Source organism: Palaemon carinicauda, chromosome 25 (assembly GCF_036898095.1).
Source record: "Palaemon carinicauda isolate YSFRI2023 chromosome 25, ASM3689809v2, whole genome shotgun sequence".
In the NCBI taxonomy this organism is placed as follows: Eukaryota; Metazoa; Arthropoda; class Malacostraca; order Decapoda; family Palaemonidae; genus Palaemon; species Palaemon carinicauda.
This window is the reverse complement of record NC_090749.1, coordinates 571,408-588,235: the sequence shown is the minus strand read 5'-3', so window position 1 is coordinate 588,235 and position 16,828 is coordinate 571,408. Positions and strand designations below refer to the sequence as shown.

Sequence of the window (16,828 nt, the reverse complement as noted above, 5' to 3'; positions counted from 1 at the left end):
GCTGGAGGGCTCTGCTTGTTGTTCTCTCCCTGCGTCCTTCTCTTACTATTTTATTTTAGCTTACGCATGTCTTATAACCTAGTTCAATGTGTCTCATTATTTTACATTATTTACATTTTATTATCCGTATATGATCATTCCGTTTTCGTGGTTCCATCGGTCAGGTTGGTACTCCTGTCCTCCCTCAGTCCCACGTGATCACCTCGAGCTCCCTTATTGGCTAGGTCTCGCTGCCTCCTTCCTCTCCCCCATTGGTGCATGGCCCCCATACCCTCATCCCCACTCCAGGGATACCTCACGTCTCTCGAGACTTTGGAGTCAGCTGTTTTGCCTTATGGGTCGAGTCCTCTCGTTCCCCAGTCAGGTTCCATCCCCCCTTCACCTCTCCCATCCCTCTCCCGGGATACCTACTGACTCCTTCCCCTTGTCGGAGCCGAGAACAACTAGCGAGGTCTTAGTCTAGCACGCTCTCTTACATGCCTTGTCGTAGCCATTTTTCCTCCGCCACTCTGATTGGCCATCGGTCGGCTGGGGAGATCTCGGCTGTGTATTGGGTTATCCAGCGTGATTCTCTCCGTGACGTTTCGCACCCCACGGAACCCAGACGATAGTAGTCCCATTTTTATTAGCGGGCAATCTCGTTAGAGTTTTTACTTATTGAGTTTTATTATTGCTTTTTGTCTTTGTTTGTTAAGGTCCTTGTGGCCGGCGGTGAGTCTTGGCTCCCCCCTTTCCTCCCTTTTCGACTTGCCTACCCCGGTAGGCTGGTGGTGACCCAAGGGTCCACCTCAGTTGTCTCCCCGGAGCCAACGGTATAAAATGTCAATATCATTATAATGTACTCTATACTTCCCCGGTACTGACGGGATAGTATATCTCCCCACATTCTTGATGATGCTCTTTTTGAATGATCATAACTATATACGAAATTGCTTTATCTTTTTATTTTTACCTATGCTAAGTGTTTTCCACCGATTACTATAACGGTTCGGAATGTTATTCTTAGTTCTAGCCCGGCTTGATACCGGTTTAATTTTAGTACCCGGAGCCCCCGGGTTCCCCTTGGGATCCTAACCTACTATGGGATACTTATGTATCTTTATTTTTACAGGTGGTCCGCTGTCGGATGACAGCCTGTGCGGCTGTACTCCAACAAGCGTACGGCTACAATGTGTGTAGGTCGCATGCCCACTGTGCTGTCCAAGTGGACGACCTGATCGTCTGGCACCCGAACAACTGTGTAGTCTGCTACGGGCTGGTCTCCACGCTCACCTCGGACTCGGTAGGTGTTCCTGTCGTTACTGTCTAGATTTACTTAGATTTAATCTCTGGAATTTCCTGTTATTTCCATTGTATTCTCTGATCGAATGAACCTGTTTATCACGACCTACATGTTTTACACTTCCTTCGTTGAAGTCACTTGCCACTAGTAACAGTCTATTTTCTTTCAAAGCTCTCAGTCTTCTAAGACCTCGGCCCTGGCGACCCATTAGGTCTGGGTCGGCGGGTTCGCCCGCAACGTCAAGGCCAAGAAATCGTACGTTCTGTCCGAGGAGATGTGCAATTTGATTTACCCCAATGCCAAGACCTCGGCTGCAGTCCCCAGGGACGTGGCGGACCCCATCATAGCCAACATAAACGAAGCCTTGCTCCTATCTGAGGACCAGGAGGTGATGGGTGAAGCAATAGTAGAGGACGTCGCGGCCATCAACCTCGACATCGAGCCTATGGCTCTCGACGAGCCGGAGCTAGGTAGGGAGGTAAGTGAGGCAGGTGGGTCCCGGGCTAAGATTCCTCTCCTTAGTCCGCCTTTCTCTTCATCATCAGCTAATTCTTCTTTTCAGGGTTTCCTGGGGAAACGGGGGGCTGATATCAGGCCTCGTCCGGTTACCCTGAAGGTTAAGGCTCAACGCAGACCTTTGCTGAAGACCCGCAAGTCTTCCAAATCCCCGCAGTCAGTTAAGGCTTCCTCTTCTAGAGTCCTCAAAGACTCAGCTGTCGCCTCTTCTTCTTCTCATGGGTCGAGAAAGAAGACAGCCTCCACAACTACCCCGGTAGCTTCCTTTGATCCGGACGCCTTTTCCAGCAAATTACTGGATAAGATCGGTTCTATGATGATGTCCCTCACTGAGAGAATGCAGAACCAAGAGTGTCTCGTGGAGAGCCTCATGCGTTTGGGGCTGCCGCAACAACAGCAGTACGCCATCCCGGACGCCTCTAAGTTCCCGGAGTTCACCAAGAACAACCAATGGAGAATGGCTTTGCACTCTACTTTCAAAGATGGCATGCTGACCATCGAGGGATGTGGCACCCGGCCTATCGAGGACTTCGAGTTCTACCTGCCGGGTCTCCAATTCCCCTTCCCCGGTTTTGCTCGTCTGACCGAGGAGGCTCTTGTTAGACTAGATAAAGTTCCCAAGGAGACGGTGATCTACCCGAAGGAACAGGCTCAGTCTACCTGGGTTCGAGCACTGAACGAGTGGGAATGTGTGAACACCATGCTCACACCCCACAAAAGCTCCTACACGATGTTCGTGGTAGACGAGCAAACCCCCACTCCGTGTGTCACCAAGATGATGGACCTAGCCCATCAAGCCATCAACGAGGACAAACCATTACCGCAACTGCGGGAAACGGACCTGACCTCCCTCCTGTTCCCAGGAGTTCACGAGTGTTGGCATAACGCTCCAGCCACCTTCAAGACGGGCAAACTAAGCGCTGACTGTGCTTCCATACAGTTTAGCGAACGTCTTCCCAGGCTCCCGCATTCTTTGATCCGCCTCGAGTTCGAAGCCCGGGCCAGGCTCAGCAGGTCTATTAACTCGGCTACAATGGCTGAGATGACCTCCCTAATGTACGAGGAGGAGCCTCTCTTTAAGGTTCTAACCTAATCCCTGCTTCAGACCTTGCTAACCGATGCCTACGACTTCCTTGCAGCCAGACGTCGTTGCCGTAGACACGTCTTGTCTGAGGCCACCATCAGACATGAGCCTAACAAGCTCATTAAAGCCCCGATCTGGGGTCCTGACTTGTTCCCGGAGGATCTTGTTAACAACGTCCTCAGCGAGGCTGCCAGGGTCAACCAAAGCCTCAAGGTCCGGTGGGGCCTAGTCCCCAAACGAAAGTTTGAGCCAGCCAGCACCCAATCTCGAGGCAGGAAGAGGTTAAGGCCCTTCCAATCCTCCCAAAACCGACAACCACTTCAGTTGGTCCAAACCATCCCGGTGTCGCAGGGTAGTCAACCGTCTACTTCAAAGGGACCACCCCAACAGCAGTATGTGTTGGTCCCTCAGGCTCAGGTAGCAATGACCTTTAACCCCACCTATGAAACCCAAGGTGACTTCCAAGGTTACCAACGCGCCAGAGGCTTGGGTGCGAGGGGTACTTTTCGCAACAGAGGTGGCGGAAGGGCTTTCCCCCGAGGCAGAGGGTTCCGCGGAGGCCGAGGAGGCAAATCCGCAACGAACCATTGAAAATCCTCAGGTAGGGGGAAGACTCTGCATCTTTCGGAATCATTGGAAGTTCAGCAATTGGGCTTTGCCCATAATTTCCAAAGGTCTGGGGTGGAGTTGGATAGAAGGGCCCCCTCCACCAACCAGTTTCCATCAACTTCCAACGAAGGAGCTAGCCTTATATGCAAACGATCTATTGCAAAAGAACGCAATCAAAGAGATAAATCACTTAAAATTTCAAGGTCGCTTGTTCAGCGTGCCAAAGAAAGACTCAGACAAGCGAAGAGTAATCCTGGACCTGTCCCGTCTGAATTCTTATATTCGATGCTACAAGTTCCTCATGTTAACCGTCTCTCAGGTGCGGACCTTACTTCCCCCTGGGCCCGTCACCACCTCTATAGATCTTACAGATGCCTACTATCACGTTCCGATAGCAAGGCATTTTCGTCCGTTTCTAGGCTTCAAACTAGGCAACCAAGCCTATGCATTCAAAGTAATGCCATTCGGACTCAACATAGCACCCAGGATATTTACCAAACTGGCAGAGACAGTAATCCAAGAACTGCGAACCCAAGGAATTCAAATAGTAGCTTACCTGGACGACTGGCTTATCTGGTCAGACAACGTCGAGAACTGCCTCACGGCAACAAACAGAGTAATAAAATTCCTACAACAGTTGGGGTTCCATATCAACTTCGAGAAATCTCTCCTGGTCCCAGAGGCCAAGTTTCAATGGCTGGGATTACAATGGGATCTACGTTCTCATACGCTATGTCTCGCCAAAGCCAAGAGGGCGGAAATAGCAAAGAACACGAAACGTTTTCTCAAGGACAAATTGATGTCCAGGAGAAATCAAGAGAGAATCCTGGGCTCCCTACAGTTTGCCTCAGTAACAGATATTGTACTGAAGGCCAGACTGAAAGACATAAACCGAGTTTGGCGCTCCAGGGCAAACGAGAAATATCGAGACAAAAGAGCTCGACTTCCACCAATTCTGAGGAAGAGACTTCAGCCATGGACAAAGGTCAAAAGTCTGGCAAAGTCAGTTCCCTTACAATACCCGTCTCCAAGACTCGTCATTCACACAGACGCCTCCTTAACAGGCTGGGGGGGATACTCCCAGTACAGGAAGGTCCAAGGACTATGGTCGACAGTATTCCGCCAACTTCATATCAATGTCCTAGAGGCCATGGCGGTTTTCCTAACTCTAAAACGACTGGCCCAAACCAGGAACCAACATAAAAGATTGGTGCTAGACAGCGAAGTCATAGTCCATTGCATAAACAGAGGAGGCTCCAAGTCAGGCCACATAAACCATGTGATGTTAGCAATATTGTCCATGGCAGCATCGAACCAGTGGCATCTGTCAGCAGTCCATCTAGCAGGAGTACGGAATGTAGTGGCGGACGCACTTTCGAGGACAACTCCGCTGGAGTCGGAGTGGTCACTGGACGTAAAGTCATTCAAATGGATCTTATCTCAGGTTCCAGGTCTCCAGGTAGACCTGTTTGCAACAGAGTCCAACCACAAACTAGAGTGTTACGTAGCCCCCAACCTGGACCCTCAGGCCTATGCCCCAGACGTAATGTCGTTAGACTGGAACACTTGGGAGAAAATTTACTTATTCCCACCGATAAATCTGTTGATGAAAGTGTTAGACAAACTCAGGACTTTCAAAGGCCAGGTTGCTCTAGTAGCCCCCAATTGGCCCAAGAGCAATTGGTTTCTCCAGCTGGTGGAACTGGGTCTCCACCCTCGACAGATACCCAATCCAATGCCAACACAAATAGTACAAACTCGCAATGTGTTAGCTTCCTCAAGAATTCAGTGTGTCCTAACTTCATGGACTTCATGAAATTTGCAGCTCAGAGAGGTACAGATATTGATCCTCAAAATACCCTATTTTTAGAATCGGATAAGAGGGAATCCACCCTTCGACAATATGATTCGGCTGTTAAAAAACTTGCAAAGTTTTTAAGGGACTCAAAGGTGGAGATGATGACTATGAATCTGACAGTAACCTTCTTCAGAACTCTATTTGAATCAGGCCTAGCGGCCAGTACTATCACCACAATTAAATCAGCCTTGAAAAAGATTTTCCATATTGGTTTTAATATTGACCTTACAGATTCATACTTCTCAATTCCGAGAGCATGCGCCAGATTGAAACCATCAACTCGCCCTAGCTCAGTTTCCTGGTTTCTGAATGATGTCCTTAAGTTGGCTTCTGACACTCTTAACGAATCTTGTAATTACATCCCTTTATTAAGGAAGACCTTGTTCCTAATGAGCCTAGCTTCTGGCGCCAGAATATCAGAACTCTCAGCCTTGACTAGAAATCCAGGCCATATTGAATTTCTCTCATCAGGGGAAGTCCTTCTCTCCCCTGACAAAATTTTCCTAGCAAAAAATGAGGACCCCCGGAACAGATGGTCCCCCTGGAAGATTGTTCCACTTCCTCAGGATCCATCGTTATGTCCAGTAAAAACTCTGAAAGCCTACTTAAATAGAACTTCCATTAAGTCCCCAGGGCCCTTATTCATTAGAGAAAACGGAGGAACCATCACCCTGAAAGGAATCAGACAACAAATTTTATATTTTATTAAACAGGCTAACCCTGAATCATTCCCTCACGTTCATGATATACAAGCTGTAGCTACTTCAGTTAATTACTTTCACCACATGAACTTTGATGAACTTACGAAATATACAGGCTGGAAGTCTCCGACAGTATTTAAACGACCACTATTTAAAACCTTTGGAAGCCCTAAAATTTGTTACAGTGGCAGCAGGGAATGTGTTCCTCCTGAAGGTAATGAGTCTTAATCACAATGTCTTGCTCTATCCTCCTTCCTCCTACCTGCCTTACTTATTGTTCCTACTTTAGTTTTGGTTTTGTTTTTACCTGAGCTATACCCTTATGGTGTATTTTTATTTTTTATCATGTCTGTTAATAGCCTTACTCTCCCACGAGTTTGTTATTTTACCTTGCATTCACTTGTCATCCCTTAGTTTGGGATTTTTTGCTGCATTGTTACTTACTATTCTATCCTTTATGTTGAGGAAGTATTTATTCACTGGATTCCTAGTATGTCCTATTTCTTTGAATTAAACCATGTTTTTTGTTATTTTGACTTTATTTTACTTTCCCCTCAGGTATTTGTTCCAAGTTTTGGGACCATTTCTCTTGTACAATTTCACGGAGCGGCACAGGTAGAGCCCAGAAAAGGGATTTTGACGAAGGAAAAATCTATTTCTGGGCGAGAGACCTGTGCCACCCAGTGAACCCTCCCTCACTTCCCTCCCAGCATGGGCCCAAACTTGGGTGCTATGAGGAGTGACGTCACTGGCGTGGGTTGAGTTGGTGGTAGTAGCGTTCGGTGGTGGGTGTTGGGTGTTGAACGGCACCTCGCTGTAACAGGGATATTGAAGAGGAGATGTCTAAATGGTGCGAGACCTCTGGTTGTGATTTATCACGCCCCAGTATTATACCGACACCTTAAATAAGTGAGCGAGCTGGGTCAACCTGGCATTCATATGCAACTTTTTTCTCAGGTAAATTCATAGCAGTTATATACCTTAGAAATGATGCAAAAGGAGCATTTCACTGGGCGGCACAGGTCTCTCACCCAGAAATAGATTTTTCCAGCGTCAAAATCCCTTAATTCTACCTTTCTCTTATTTCACTTTTACTTTACGAACGGAAGACTATAATAAGGTCAGGCATACTCAGCCACACGTGTTACGTGCAGATTCTAAAGAAATGCAATAATAACTTATCTATAATTACAACAATAATATTAAAGAATAATAAAAATAACAATAATAATAAATAATAACAATAAATAATAAATCATATGACAAATTCGTAGATAATTTGTATCTTTTCTAACTATGCAAACCTAAGCTATTTATTAGGGGTATTACTTTTGGCATAGCTGAAATGACGAGCCATTAAAGTTTAGTTTAGTTTAGTTAGCGGGGGGTAGGGGAGGGTAGTTTGCTACCACTCCCACTCCCACACCTGTGACTTAGCCACTTTGCTTGGAGGTAGGACTTAAAGGGGGATAGGGCTGACGGGTAAGTTTGTATAAATAGCTAAGGTTTTTATAGATAGGAAAAATACAAATTACCTACAAATTTGTCATTTGTTCCGTACCTGGAATACAAACCACGCTATTTATTAGGGGGAGACTCACCCATTAGGAAAGGTGGACGTCCCTGCTAATCTGGCTTTTGACTTTACCCGGGGGCTCCTTATCTGAGTATGTCAGTACTCAAAAATAAGTAGTCCCTGCACCTCGCTAAAACCTTGCTATGCAAGGTCCGCGGCCTATGCAAGCTGTGTGTTGAGATATATAGAAGTGTGACCGTCCAGGTAAAGTTATTCCAAGTCTTTTAGAAGGAAGAACTGTTGTAACCAAGACTTTCCCAATACCACCTCGCCAGGGTATGGGGATGCAACAGTATTAGTTTTAATACTGGGTACACAAGGGAGCATGGTTTACCTGCAGTGGTTTGAGGTCAGCTGTGCAGAAAACCCAGGATGCTGCTTTCCCCAAGAGAAGGGAGGATGAAGAAAAGAATAAGAGCCATTCAAACCTTTTCATTCACGCAGACTAAAACCGGGTAACAATGCCCTCAACCTTCTGCTACTTGTCCAATAAAGAGCTTGAGATCTTAAACCAGCTGTTGTGCAGCTACCACAGGACCGATAGAGAAAGCATTGAATCTCCTGTGGGTCACGTCTTACAGGTAGTGGGATGTGAATGTGGTCTGACGTTTCCACACCCCAGCCTGAAGAACCTGCGTCACTGAGAAGTTTCTCTTGAATGCCAGGGACGTAGCTACGCCCCTGACATCATGAGCTCTGGGGTGACATGAAGGAGGAGGGTCTGGATTCAATGCATGGTCTATGACCTTGCGAATCCATGCTGAGATGGTGTTCTTGGTGATCCTCCTCTTGGTCCTTTCTGTGCTGACGAATAGTGCAGGCACACGAGGACGGGCTGCAGCTGTTCTCTTAAGGTAGAGCCTCAAACTCCTCACAAGGCAGAGTAAGAGATGGTCTGGGGCATCTGTTACAGAAAGAACTCAAAATCCGGAAGGAGTCGAATCGTGGATTCACTACTCCCGGGTTCTGAGTCTTAGCAATAAACTCAGGGACGATGCTGAACGTTACCTCTCCCCATCTTGAATGGGCGATGTCGTATCAGAGACTATGAAGTTCACTAACTCGTTTGGCCGAAGCCAAAGCTAGCAGGAACACTTTCTTCCAAGTCAGATGGCGATCTGTTGCCTGGCGTAATGGTTCATAGGGAGGTATCTTAAAAGACCTGAGAACTCGAACCACGTTCCATGGGGGAGGTCTCACTTCAGACTGAGGACCGGTAAGTTCATAACTCCGTATGAGTAAGGAAAGTTCTAGTGATGAAAAAATGCCTATTCCTTTCAGTCTAAAGGTGAGGCTTAAGGCTGAGCGATAGCCTTTAACTGCAGAGACTGACAGGCGCAATTCTTCACATAAATACACGAGGAACTCTGCTATTGCTGGAATAGTGGCATCAAGAGGAGAGATACCCCTTCCACAACACCAACCACAGAAGACTTTCCACTTTGCCTGGTGGACTGCTGCTGATGACTTTTGCAGGTGTCCAGACATCTTAATTGCAACTTGTTGCAAAAATCCTCACTGAAAGAGGAGATGCTGGATAGTCTCCAGGTGTGAAATCGAAGCGAAGCTACGGCTTTGTGGAATATGTTGGCATGTGGTTGTTTGAGTAGATCGTGTCATGGAGGGAGTTCACTTGGGAGCTCCATTAGGAGTTGCAGAAGGTCCAGAAACCATTCTGCATGATGCCATAGTGGAGCTATGAGGATCATTGAAAGATTGACCGATGTTCTGGCCTTGTTGAGTACCCTCCTCATCATACAGAATGGGGGAAAGGCGTAAATGTCGATGTTGTCCCACCGTTGTTGGAATGCATCTTGCCAGAGAACCTTGGAGTCTGGGACTGGGGAACAATAAAAATGGAGCCTGAAGTTCAGGGCTGTTGCGAAGAGGTCCACTGTCGGAGAAACCCACAAAGTCAGGACTTTGTTGGCTACTAGATGATCCAAAGACCACTTGGTACTCACTATCTGAGATGCTCTGCTGAAGTTGTAGGCAAGCACATTCCTTTTGCCCGGAATGAAGCGTGGAAATAGTAGTTTTGAGTGGATCTCGGCCCATCTCAGTATCTCTACTGCTAGATGGGATAGGTGCTGCAAAAAAGTACCTCCTTGCTTGTTGATGTAAGCCACTACTGTGGTGTTATTGCTCATCACCACCATTAAGTGGCCTGCCAGGAACTGTTGGAAATGTTGAAGGGCCAGAAAGACGGCCTTCATCTCTAGGAGATTTGTGGAGGTACTTTTCTGACTCTGACCAGAGGCCTGAGGTTGTGTGGTGCAGCATGTGGGCCCCCACCATTTATTTGAAGCGTCTGAGAACAGCATTAAATTCGAGGGGAGGACGAGATCCCCCCCTTTTCAGAGATTCTCGTCTGCCACCCCCCCCCCCCCCCCATGAGGTCTGTCAGTTCTGCTTGATCCCATGGGGATCCGGATGTCCAGGGAATCGCGAGTCTGATTCCACCGGGACTTGAGTTGCCACCGGGGGATCTCATCCTGAGGCAACCATTGGGAACTAGACAGGCCAGCGATGAAAGGTGACTGAGGAGACGTAACCACGTTTGGGCTGGAAGTTCTCGTCTGAGAAAAGGTCTTGCGACCTTTCTCAGCCTTGTTATCCTGTCGACTGATGGGAAGGCTTTGTGGAGAGTGGTGTCTATAATCATGCCTAAGTATACCAGTCTTTGAGTGGGAAGCAGGGAGGAATCCCGAGATTTACCATGATCCCCAGATCTTGGCAAAGTCTCAGAAGTTTACCTCGGTGTTGAAGAAGGGTTGACACCCAGTCTGCTAGGATTAGCCAGTCGTCCAGATAATGGAGGAAACGGATGCCAATCCTGTGTGCCTAAGATGACACTAGGGCAAACACTCTGGTGAAAACTTGAGGTGTTGTGGAAAGACCAAAGCACAGCACCTTGAACTGGTACTTCCTGTTGTCTAGGCTGAATCTTAAGTACTTCCTTGAAGACGGATGGACTGGGATTTGGAAGTACGCATCCTTTAGGTCCAGTGTACACATAAAGTCCTGAGGTCTTACCGCTAGTGTGACCGTGTCTGCCGTCTCCATGCTGAACGGAGTTTGTCTGTCAAACTTGTTCAGGGCTGAGAGGTCGATGACTGGTCTCCAGCCTCCAGACACCTTTCTTACAAGATAGAGTAGACTGATGAAGCCGGGGGACCCATTGAGGACCTCTTGGAGAGCGCCCTTCTTCAACAGGGTCTGGACTTCTGCCCGAAGTGCCTGCCCCTTTGCTGATCCCATGGCAAAGGAGTGTATTGACACAAGATTCCTGATCATGGGAGGGAGAGATGTTATTGTCCAGGGATCAGCCCCGAGTAGCTTCCACCTGTCCGAGCAACTTTGTAGGCATCCCCCCACTAGTGGAGAAGCAGGGGGAGTACCTATCCTAGCATTTGCAGCCTTGGCTGCTCCCTCTAGGATTTTTCCCTCCCCTGGAGGACTTCTGGCCTTTCCTGTCCTTGACAGGAAAGGGCTTATTAGACACTATTGTCTTCGCTGTTGTTTTCGTCGTTGTGGTCTTGGATGGAAGGGAATGCTGAGGTGCTGGAGGTTTATAGGGCTTGGATGTCAAAGCCCTATGGAGGAGGGAATCCTGATGAGACTTCCTCCACCTCTTAGCAGCATGTTCCACGTCCTTAGGCTCAAACAGGTGGGCTCCCTCTAGAGAGGAATGGCTTAGCCTTGTTATCTCGATGTTGGGGACCTGATGGTGGAATCTCTCAGACACTGCATCTTAACGTTCCTAGATGGTGTTTGCCCACAAGTTCGAAACTTGGTGGGCAAGAAACTCGATTGTGCGAGTGCCTGAGAGAAGGTAGGTCTCCATTGCCTTCCTGGTACGTTCCTTGGAGAAACCCTTGGTTTGTACCAGGATTCCCAAGGTCCCTAACCAGATATCAAGCCACGAAGTAGCCTGCATAGCATACTTTGTGACCTTTTCCTGATTAAGGCTTTCGGCAGCCAAGAAAGAGACCTTTCAGCTGAAGAGTCTCTCAAGAGAGGTCCCCTTAGTTAGCTCTTCCAGAGAGTGGTGAAGAGGACGACCTGGACTGGGCTCCTCCAGGATCTCAAAGTACCTCCTCTGTTGTACAATAGGTGGTGGGAGGAGCTTGTTGGTAGAGCCGGACCGGTTGGAGAAGGCAAACTCGGAGAGCTGTTGGCCGATCTTGGCCCTGGCACCCTTCAATGCCTGAGACCAGGGCAGGGCTGCACTGGTCTTTGAGAATTTCTGGGTGCCGAAGACACGGTCTAAGACCGTGTCCTTGCCCTCCCGAGGGAATATCTCTGGGTCGGAAAACCCGTTGAGAACCCTAATAAGAGTCAGGACCTGCCTGAATGCATGTTCTGACTCTTTTTGCTCTTCTTCTGACGTCGGACTTGCAGTGAAGTCTACATCTTCCATCCCCGAGAGCTCTCTCCGGGGTGGGTCGCGGACATCTCTCGAGTGGCTGGCTGTCTCTGTCTTTGTAGTCCTGGTAGAGGACTTTGGTAGGGTCTTGGAGTCTTTGGACTTCTTTCGAGGAAAGAGGTAAGACTCCAACATCGAAGGCCTCGATGTTGTGCCCCTCCCGATCTCTGACGGTGGGGAACTCTCAACGTGAAAGGAGGTTTCCTCCGACGGTGGAATGGAGGAGAGCCTATCCTCATGCGACTCCCTTGGTAAAGGAGAAGTGGGAAAGTATCCCTGGGGAGATACTGGAGGGACTAGCCTTAATAGCCTGATCGGAGTCAGTTTCACCCTCGAGGAAGTGACCGCGTCGGAAACTTCTCTCTTTCCTCTTCAATGGGGTGGAGGAACCCATGGTTCTGTGTCGAGAATCTAGAGCTATAGGCTGCTCTGATGAGCGGCCAGACAGGGCGGGATTGAAGGCCTAAGCTACAGCTCTGACTAGGGCACTGAACCATGGCTGCTGAATGACCGAAGCACTGTCAGACAGAGGCCCTGAAGGGAAACGGACTGAAGGTTCCCTACGAGGAGTTACCGTAATAGGTGGGCCGCCTTAGAAGTAGGCAATTTCGGGATCCTGAACCCCTCTGCTGAAGCCTGTTCCCCTTTTCCCTATGGGCGCGCTGAAATGCGTTTGCAGGAAGGAGAATGAGGCGATGATGACCTGGCCATGTGTAGTTCTGTGCCCGTGCCTGTTGGGGAACACGCGCGTGCACAAGTGAAAGTTGGCGCGAAGGTGATAATTAGCGCGCAAGTGAGAGCTGGCGCATGGGTGAGAGTTGGCTTGTGCGCGCGGACGAGTGGTGGCGCACACAGGCAAGTGTCGGGCGTGCAGGCAAGTGTCGGGCGCGCACATCCTGGTGCATGCATGCGGGAGAGACCTGGCTCGCAGGAGAGCACTGGTGCTTAGGAGAGCGCTGGCGCGCAGATGAGCACTAGATCACAAGTGTTGATTGCACGCGCGTATGCGCGTAATGGCGTGTAGGAGAGCGCTGGCTTGCAGGAGCTCACTGACGTGCAGGTGAGTGTTAGCGCACGGGAGCACGCTGGTGCGCAGGAGAGAGTTGATGAGCACGAGAGCGCTGGCGCGCAGGAGACTGCTGGCGCGCAGGAGACTGCTGGCGCGCAGGAGACTGCTGCACGCAGGAGACTGCTGGCGCGCAGGAAAGTGCTGGCGCGTAGGTGAGCACTGGCACACAGGAGAGTGCTGATCCGCAGTAAAGCGCTGGCACGTAGATCATGGGCGCGCAGGAGAGCGCTGGCGAGTAGGCGCATGTTGCAGCTGCCATCTATGAGGGCGAGTAGGTGAAGGGGCGAGCCGAAGCGTTGTAGAGCGCTGACGAGCAGGCTGGTGTTGACGAGCTGCTGGTGAACACTGATGTCCTGCAGGAAGTTGGCGAGCTGAAGGGCGATGGCGCGTAGCTGCTCACTTCGGTAGGGCCTCAAGAGGCTTTACTGGGAACAGGAATGGTGATGGAAGGTCGGCAGGTCTGATGGAGGGTAGGTCTGGAACTGGGATGTGCCCTTTGGAAGGGCGAGCATCCACCGTTGGAGATCGCGAACGATCTGCAGAGAGGTCCAAGACCGAAGTCGGAGGACTAGTAGCAGGTCTAAGCACGGTTGAAGGTCAAGGGCCAGAAGATGACTGCAGCGGAGGCTCCTCTCCAGGTGAAGGCTGCGACAACAAAGCAAAAGAGCCGAAGAGGCGCCTTTTCAACGATGGTGAAGGGAGACCTCTAAGGCGAAGTGAAGGGCAATGCTTTTCGATGAAGACGCCTTCTAGGGACCGTTGGATCAGCAAGCTGACCGTACGCCGCAGCAGTCCTCCGAAGAGGAGTCTCTATGAGTGAACTCCCCCGTGGGTGAGAAATACTCGCAGGAGAGACAGACGTTGGACTTAGTTTCCCCCTCGAAAGATGATCAGGAACGGGGGAAACTAAATCGGCAGCAACCGCTGGAGGGGCAGAGGAGTCGGATGAGATCATAAGTGACACCTCTGACACTACAATGTTGACAAGGGCCAAAGGATCTACCTCTGACGGCGATGATGACTGCTGCACAGTAGCACCCTTGCAGATGATCTGCAGCAATGCATCCTTGGAGGGCGGACCCGAAAGCCCCAAGGACGACCAAACCTGTAATAAAGGAGTTAGTGACAAGGCCTAACCCGGGAGGAGAGGTGGGGCCGCTTCGCTAGGGAAAGCAAAACCATCTCTCGAGGGCCGGGGTTGGCCGACATTAAATTGGTCTACGCTACTACTCGACGGTCTCTTACCGAACGAGTAGGAGCTTAGGAGGAGGGTCAGGAGACAGAAGAAGAGGCCTTGGGTTTTCCTCCCTTCGAAGGAGAAACATCCCCTTAGACTTCTTCTTCCGCCATCGCCCGTACCTCTCCCACAGGGAGGAAGACCACTCCCTACACTCCTTACACTTATTATCACAATCACACCATTGACCTCTACACGTGGGACAAAGGGTGTGGGGATCTGTCTTCACCGCCGTCATAAATGTTCCACAGGGCCGGCCGGTGAGTCCTGGGCAGGTGCGCATGGTTGCAGAAGTCAACTCACAAACACACTAAAAAAGAAAAAGCAAAAACAGATTAATGGCAGTCCAAAGCAAAGGATGAGGAGCGGTAACGTCCATTCACCATTCGAGCCAAAAGCAAAGTGAGCTAAATCCCAGGTGTGTGAGTGGGAGCGATAGCAAACTACCCTCCCCTATCCACCGATAGCTAGTGGCGTGGGTGGTTAACCCTCGCTAAACTTTAATGGCTCGTCATTTCAGCTATGCCGAAAGTAAGACCGCTAATAAATAGTGTGGTTTGTATCCCAGTTACGGAACAAACTAATAATGGTGATGATGATGATGATGATAGGATGGCTCTGGAGTCTAGGCCTATGCTACTAGCTTTGTAAGTCTTCGTTTTTTTCTGTGGTTGTGCAGCAGCGGGGTCTCTCATCTACTAGGATGGCTTTTCAATTTTTCTCCTTCATTGTATCATTTAGCCATCTATAAACAGTTGTTTCGTTGATGTTAAGAAGTTTGGTTAAATCAATTTTTTATAAAGAATCTAGTGAAATACGCTTAACTAGAGTTACAGTTATTCGGTAGCTGTTAGGTAGCTCTAACCACATTTGACAGATGAATTGCTTATGAGAGTGCCACCGTCAGACTGCCAGTTGATGTTTGGTTAGACCCCACCACAACTACATCTCTTATGTTCTTTACATTAAATACATAACTATGGTGGCTAAAAAGTCAGACACATTACATTAAGTATTTTTTTTATTTCTATCATAATTAAAGATTATTGGGTTAATTTTTCAATAATTATTGAACAATTTTGATAAAAAATAGCATAAATTCTCTAAAATCATGCATAATGAACTGTATCTTTTATTTAGCAAAGTTTCAAAACGCTTCGTCCTGGGAACCTAGTCTCAATAGAAATGCAAAGAATGTGACAGTTGCCAGTTAGTGACTTTCAATCGAAAATCACAGAATTCAGGTATCACCAGTTTTGCTGTACAACAAAGGAAGGGCATAACTAGTTAACAAGAGATGACAACATCACAATTAACTGAACATCACCAAGGAAACACGGAAGATCTCATTCAGTAGAACATGTTTTTCTTGCTTGATCAAAATTCCATTCAACTTGTTTGTGAATGTCCCATAAAGAATCATTTTCAAAGGAACAGACTCAATTCCAGTTAATTTAACTAACAAGAGAGAGTACAACTACAGTCCAGCAAGTTTGGAAATTTGATCACTTTGTAACATCGTTCTCTCCTTTTCAAAAGAACACGACTTCCCCAATTCCTTACAATTTTTTTCTGTCACAAATTTTCCTGTGCCTTTCCATGTGTTTTCAAGGTAAATGCCATATCAGAGAGACTGCACTTAAAAGGTTTCTCCCTTTGTCTTAATACCTTAATTAGTTTTACTTTACATTAGTGATGCAATGGACCCCAATCTGGGGTCTATGTTTGCACCTCTATACTCCACTAGCCTTGTATACGAGGCCTCTTTTCAAGATGGTCACGGTTCCCTTGATGGCAGCAATCTGCACCGCATTGATGGTTGGGCAACTTGGTATCGCCTGAAGGTAATGTCTTAGGTTTTTCTTCACAAGTCCTGTTGCTGCCCCCCCCCCACCCCCCCCCCCATCACAGGTATTATTCCTATTTCTTTCAGTTCCCAAGTATTTTACAGATCATTCTTTAGTTCTTGATTTTTTATTTTCTGCCTCTCAGCTCTATTGAGGCCAAAATCACTGGGTACTGTCACATCCATAATCTCTGCTGTTTTTTTTTTCTTCTTTGTTCCAGATCACAATATCAGGTCTTATAGCACATCCTTCTATATATCTTCCTGTCGGAATTATCTCATCATAAAAGATGGTAATGTATCTGTTGGAGGTAGCTGGATTAGTCATCTTTGTATTTTTATGTTTGGAATTACTATCTGGCCCTCAGAGTGTTTAGGACATATGGTGGTCTTCCACCTAACCATCTAGCTAGGCTAACAGGAATGATCCGATTTCCTCACTGATATTATATAATTCCAGAAATTTAAGTATACAGGAATGTGGCACACTGTCAAATGCCTTATAGTCTATCCAAGCCATATTGAGATTCCTTTACCTTTTCTTACAGTCTTCTAATATTGTTTTGTTAATTAGCAATTGATCTTTGGTTCCAAGTTTGTTTCTTATACATCCCTTTTGTT

The 16,828-nt window shown here is 48.0% G+C and overlaps 1 protein-coding gene across 4 annotated transcripts in view; it reads left to right on the top strand.

The window, feature by feature from the left end:
• The window catches only part of LOC137618630 (zinc finger protein 665-like), a 235,402-nt gene that overhangs the window by 149,322 nt on the left and 69,252 nt on the right, over nt 1–16,828 (top strand). The gene's annotated exons all lie outside the window — the stretch shown is intronic.